The following is a 6679-nucleotide window of genomic DNA, read 5'->3' as shown; positions in this document are numbered from 1 at the left end:
GCTTTACTGCATATTTGAAAGCGTATATCTGGCTTAAAGATTGTAATACGTACCCATGTATGACACCTGAGAAGTGCAAGAGCTCAGAGGAACCGGTCCAAGTGCTGTCAGTTTTTTCCACAGGCCGTACTCACAGACAATATGGCTGAGTGAATACAGCCTATGAAGCAGCTGAACATAAACCTGTCACAAGGTTTTTCCTAATATAAAGTACGGCCACTACCTTTAAATCCGCTTTTACAGCATTATAGTAAGCTGCGTGTATGACCCCAAGCATAGCACAAATAAGGGATTTTTTTTTTTTTATATCCACAGCTGGCGACCAAGTCCGATGGGGACCTTTGGTCTTGATCTGGAGCCTTTTTTCTTCCTACAATAGCCATTGCCTTTCCCTGCGTTGTGTAGCGGATGTGTCCTACGTCATCCACATGTGTTTCCCGACCTCGCTCCTGCACAGGCATACTTCTCTTTGATGTGGCAAGGGCTGGGTAAGGCTAAAGAGTGCTGATTACCCAGAAAAAAAGCCGCCACATGCACACTGCAATACTTTCCTCAGCCTAATGGCGATGGCGATTGTAAGAAGAAGCTGCACTGGATCAAGACCAGAGATGCCCATCGGACCGGACCGCAATGGCGGTGGGTATAATAAAAGCTCTTTTTCTGTACTATGCAGAGGGGCTTGGGGAAATACATGCAGCTTACTAGATTACTGTAAAAGAAGTCTTAAAGGCGGTGGCTGTACTTTATATATCAGTAAAACCTAATGACAGATTCCTATTAAGAATGGGTTGCTATTCATGGGCCACTCCTGTGTACTTTCCCCCCAGGCCAAAATCTGGCAGCCAGCCGCTGGCATGCAGTAATTGTTCTGAATGTAAATGTAAATAAAGGGTGGGCCATAAGTATGGATACACCCTGATGATATCACCTTACCGTTTGTGGCTTATTAGTACATGGGAGGGGCAAAACATTTGAGGCCGGGTCATGCCCATGGTGGCCATCTGCAAAGCAGCCATTTTTAATTCAACTTTATTTTTTTTTATCAGAGTGTATCCATCCATACTTATGGCCCACCTTATACATGGTCAGAACATTCTCTTTTTCTGACTCAAAAGGTTTGAAGAGATATAGAATTGTGCATAATCTTACTTGCAATGCCACGTCAGTCATCTACTTAGCAACCTGTCCCTGCAACCTTGCATATGCAGGCATAACGACTCAATAATGCCTTAAAAATGGCTTTAAAATGGATTTGGAGCATGAAGACGATTATCTCGGGATTGCAAGATAACCAAACAAAACTTTTAGTGGATTTCTACTTATTTTATTAAATATCATCTCCACCAAACAGGACAAGCTTGCATCTGTTATAGTTTTGGAGAAAAATGTGTTCATTTCATGTATGCGCGAAATGCCTTAAAAATGGCTTTAAAATGGATTTGGAGCATGGAGACGATTATCTCGGGATTGCAAGATAACCAAACAAAACTTTTAGTGGATTTCTACTTATTTTATTAAATATCATCTCCACCAAACAGGACAAGCTTGCATCTGTTATAGTTTTGGAGAAAAATGTGTTCATTTCATGTATGCGCGAAATGCCTTAAAAATGGCTTTAAAATGGATTTGGAGCATGGAGACGATTATCTCGGGATTGCAAGATAACCAAACAAAACTTTTAGTGGATTTCTACTTATTTTATTAAATATCATCTCCACCAAACAGGACAAGCTTGCATCTGTTATAGTTTTGGAGAAAAATGTGTTCATTTCATGTATGCGTGAAATGCCTTAAAAATGGCTTTAAAATGGATTTGGAGCATGGAGACGATTATCTCGGGATTGCAATATAACCAAACAAAACTTTTAGTGGATTTCTACTTATTTTATTAAATATCATCTCCACCAAACAGGACAAGCTTGCATCTGTTATAGTTTTGGAGAAAAATGTGTTCATTTCATGTATGCGCGAAATGCCTTACAAATGGCTTTAAAATGGATTTGGAGCATGGAGACGATTATCTCGGGATTGCAAGATAACCAAACAAAACTTTTAGTGGATTTCTACTTATTTTATTAAATATCATCTCCACCAAACAGGACAAGCTTGCATCTGTTATAGTTTTGGAGAAAAATGTGTTCATTTCATGTATGCGCGAAATGCCTTAAAAATGGCTTTAAAATGGATTTGGAGCATGAGACGATTATCTCGGGATTGCAAGATAACCAAACAAAACTTTTAGTGGATTTCTACTTATTTTATTAAATATCATCTCCACCAAACAGGACAAGCTTGCATCTGTTATAGTTTTGGAGAAAAATGTGTTCATTTCATGTATGCGCGAAATGCCTTAAAAATGGCTTTAAAATGGATTTGGAGCATGGAGACGATTATCTCGGGATTGCAAGATAACCAAACAAAACTTTTAGTGGATTTCTACTTATTTTATTAAATATCATCTCCACCAAACAGGACAAGCTTGCATCTGTTATAGTTTTGGAGAAAAATGTGTTCATTTCATGTATGCGCGAAATGCCTTAAAAATGGCTTTAAAATGGATTTGGAGCATGGAGACGATTATCTCGGGATTGCAAGATAACCAAACAAAACTTTTAGTGGATTTCTACTTATTTTATTAAATATCATCTCCACCAAACAGGACAAGCTTGCATCTGTTATAGTTTTGGAGAAAAATGTGTTCATTTCATGTATGCGCGAAATGCCTTAAAAATGGCTTTAAAATGGATTTGGAGCATGGAGACGATTATCTCGGGATTGCAAGATAACCAAACAAAACTTTTAGTGGATTTCTACTTATTTTATTAAATATCATCTCCACCAAACAGGACAAGCTTGCATCTGTTATAGTTTTGGAGAAAAATGTGTTCATTTCATGTATGCGCGAAATGCCTTAAAAATGGCTTTAAAATGGATTTGGAGCATGGAGACGATTATCTCGGGATTGCAAGATAACCAAACAAAACTTTTAGTGGATTTCTACTTATTTTATTAAATATCATCTCCACCAAACAGGACAAGCTTGCATCTGTTATAGTTTTGGAGAAAAATGTGTTCATTTCATGTATGCGCGAAATGCCTTAAAAATGGCTTTAAAATGGATTTGGAGCATGGAGACGATTATCTCGGGATTGCAATATAACCAAACAAAACTTTTAGTGGATTTCTACTTATTTTATTAAATATCATCTCCACCAAACAGGACAAGCTTGCATCTGTTATAGTTTTGGAGAAAAATGTGTTCATTTCATGTATGCGCGAAATGCCTTAAAAATGGCTTTAAAATGGATTTGGAGCATGGAGACGATTATCTCGGGATTGCAAGATAACCAAACAAAACTTTTAGTGGATTTCTACTTATTTTATTAAATATCATCTCCACCAAACAGGACAAGCTTGCATCTGTTATAGTTTTGGAGAAAAATGTGTTCATTTCATGTATGCGCGAAATGCCTTAAAAATGGCTTTAAAATGGATTTGGAGCATGGAGACGATTATCTCGGGATTGCAAGATAACCAAACAAAACTTTTAGTGGATTTCTACTTATTTTATTAAATATCATCTCCACCAAACAGGACAAGCTTGCATCTGTTATAGTTTTGGAGAAAAATGTGTTCATTTCATGTATGCGCGAAATGCCTTAAAAATGGCTTTAAAATGGATTTGGAGCATGGAGACGATTATCTCGGGATTGCAAGATAACCAAACAAAACTTTTAGTGGATTTCTACTTATTTTATTAAATATCATCTCCACCAAACAGGACAAGCTTGCATCTGTTATAGTTTTGGAGAAAAATGTGTTCATTTCATGTATGCGCGAAATGCCTTAAAAATGGCTTTAAAATGGATTTGGAGCATGGAGACGATTATCTCGGGATTGCAAGATAACCAAACAAAACTTTTAGTGGATTTCTACTTATTTTATTAAATATCATCTCCACCAAACAGGACAAGCTTGCATCTGTTATAGTTTTGGAGAAAAATGTGTTCATTTCATGTATGCGCGAAATGCCTTAAAAATGGCTTTAAAATGGATTTGGAGCATGGAGACGATTATCTCGGGATTGCAATATAACCAAACAAAACTTTTAGTGGATTTCTACTTATTTTATTAAATATCATCTCCACCAAACAGGACAAGCTTGCATCTGTTATAGTTTTGGAGAAAAATGTGTTCATTTCATGTATGCGCGAAATGCCTTAAAAATGGCTTTAAAATGGATTTGGAGCATGGAGACGATTATCTCGGGATTGCAAGATAACCAAACAAAACTTTTAGTGGATTTCTACTTATTTTATAAAATATCATCTCCACCAAACAGGACAAGCTTGCATCTGTTATAGTTTTGGAGAAAAATGTGTTCATTTCATGTATGCGCGAAATGCCTTAAAAATGGCTTTAAAATGGATTTGGAGCATGGAGACGATTATCTCGGGATTGCAAGATAACCAAACAAAACTTTTAGTGGATTTCTACTTATTTTATTAAATATCATCTCCACCAAACAGGACAAGCTTGCATCTGTTATAGTTTTGGAGAAAAATGTGTTCATTTCATGTATGCGCGAAATGCCTTAAAAATGGCTTTAAAATGGATTTGGAGCATGGAGACGATTATCTCGGGATTGCAAGATAACCAAACAAAACTTTTAGTGGATTTCTACTTATTTTATTAAATATCATCTCCACCAAACAGGACAAGCTTGCATCTGTTATAGTTTTGGAGAAAAATGTGTTCATTTCATGTATGCGCGAAATGCCTTAAAAATGGCTTTAAAATGGATTTGGAGCATGGAGACGATTATCTCGGGATTGCAAGATAACCAAACAAAACTTTTAGTGGATTTCTACTTATTTTATTAAATATCATCTCCACCAAACAGGACAAGCTTGCATCTGTTATAGTTTTGGAGAAAAATGTGTTCATTTCATGTATGCGCGAAATGCCTTAAAAATGGCTTTAAAATGGATTTGGAGCATGGAGACGATTATCTCGGGATTGCAATATAACCAAACAAAACTTTTAGTGGATTTCTACTTATTTTATTAAATATCATCTCCACCAAACAGGACAAGCTTGCATCTGTTATAGTTTTGGAGAAAAATGTGTTCATTTCATGTATGCGCGAAATGCCTTAAAAATGGCTTTAAAATGGATTTGGAGCATGGAGACGATTATCTCGGGATTGCAAGATAACCAAACAAAACTTTTAGTGGATTTCTACTTATTTTATTAAATATCATCTCCACCAAACAGGACAAGCTTGCATCTGTTATAGTTTTGGAGAAAAATGTGTTCATTTCATGTATGCGCGAAATGCCTTAAAAATGGCTTTAAAATGGATTTGGAGCATGGAGACGATTATCTCGGGATTGCAAGATAACCAAACAAAACTTTTAGTGGATTTCTACTTATTTTATTAAATATCATCTCCACCAAACAGGACAAGCTTGCATCTGTTATAGTTTTGGAGAAAAATGTGTTCATTTCATGTATGCGCGAAATGCCTTAAAATGGCTTTAAAATGGATTTGGAGCATGGAGACGATTATCTCGGGATTGCAAGATAACCAAACAAAACTTTTAGTGGATTTCTACTTATTTTATTAAATATCATCTCCACCAAACAGGACAAGCTTGCATCTGTTATAGTTTTGGAGAAAAATGTGTTCATTTCATGTATGCGCGAAATGCCTTAAAAATGGCTTTAAAATGGATTTGGAGCATGGAGACGATTATCTCGGGATTGCAAGATAACCAAACAAAACTTTTAGTGGATTTCTACTTATTTTATTAAATATCATCTCCACCAAACAGGACAAGCTTGCATCTGTTATAGTTTTGGAGAAAAATGTGTTCATTTCATGTATGCGCGAAATGCCTTAAAAATGGCTTTAAAATGGATTTGGAGCATGGAGACGATTATCTCGGGATTGCAAGATAACCAAACAAAACTTTTAGTGGATTTCTACTTATTTTATTAAATATCATCTCCACCAAACAGGACAAGCTTGCATCTGTTATAGTTTTGGAGAAAAATGTGTTCATTTCATGTATGCGCGAAATGCCTTAAAAATGGCTTTAAAATGGATTTGGAGCATGGAGACGATTATCTCGGGATTGCAAGATAACCAAACAAAACTTTTAGTGGATTTCTACTTATTTTATTAAATATCATCTCCACCAAACAGGACAAGCTTGCATCTGTTATAGTTTTGGAGAAAAATGTGTTCATTTCATGTATGCGCGAAATGCCTTAAAAATGGCTTTAAAATGGATTTGGAGCATGGAGACGATTATCTCGGGATTGCAAGATAACCAAACAAAACTTTTAGTGGATTTCTACTTATTTTATTAAATATCATCTCCACCAAACAGGACAAGCTTGCATCTGTTATAGTTTTGGAGAAAAATGTGTTCATTTCATGTATGCGCGAAATGCCTTAAAAATGGCTTTAAAATGGATTTGGAGCATGGAGACGATTATCTCGGGATTGCAAGATAACCAAACAAAACTTTTAGTGGATTTCTACTTATTTTATTAAATATCATCTCCACCAAACAGGACAAGCTTGCATCTGTTATAGTTTTGGAGAAAAATGTGTTCATTTCATGTATGCGCGAAATGCCTTAAAAATGGCTTTAAAATGGATTTGGAG

Source organism: Anomaloglossus baeobatrachus, unplaced genomic scaffold, assembly GCF_048569485.1.
Source record: "Anomaloglossus baeobatrachus isolate aAnoBae1 unplaced genomic scaffold, aAnoBae1.hap1 Scaffold_167, whole genome shotgun sequence".
Taxonomy (NCBI): domain Eukaryota; kingdom Metazoa; phylum Chordata; class Amphibia; order Anura; family Aromobatidae; genus Anomaloglossus; species Anomaloglossus baeobatrachus.
The sequence above is the reverse complement of the archived record's forward strand: the minus strand, read 5'-3'. Positions refer to the sequence as shown.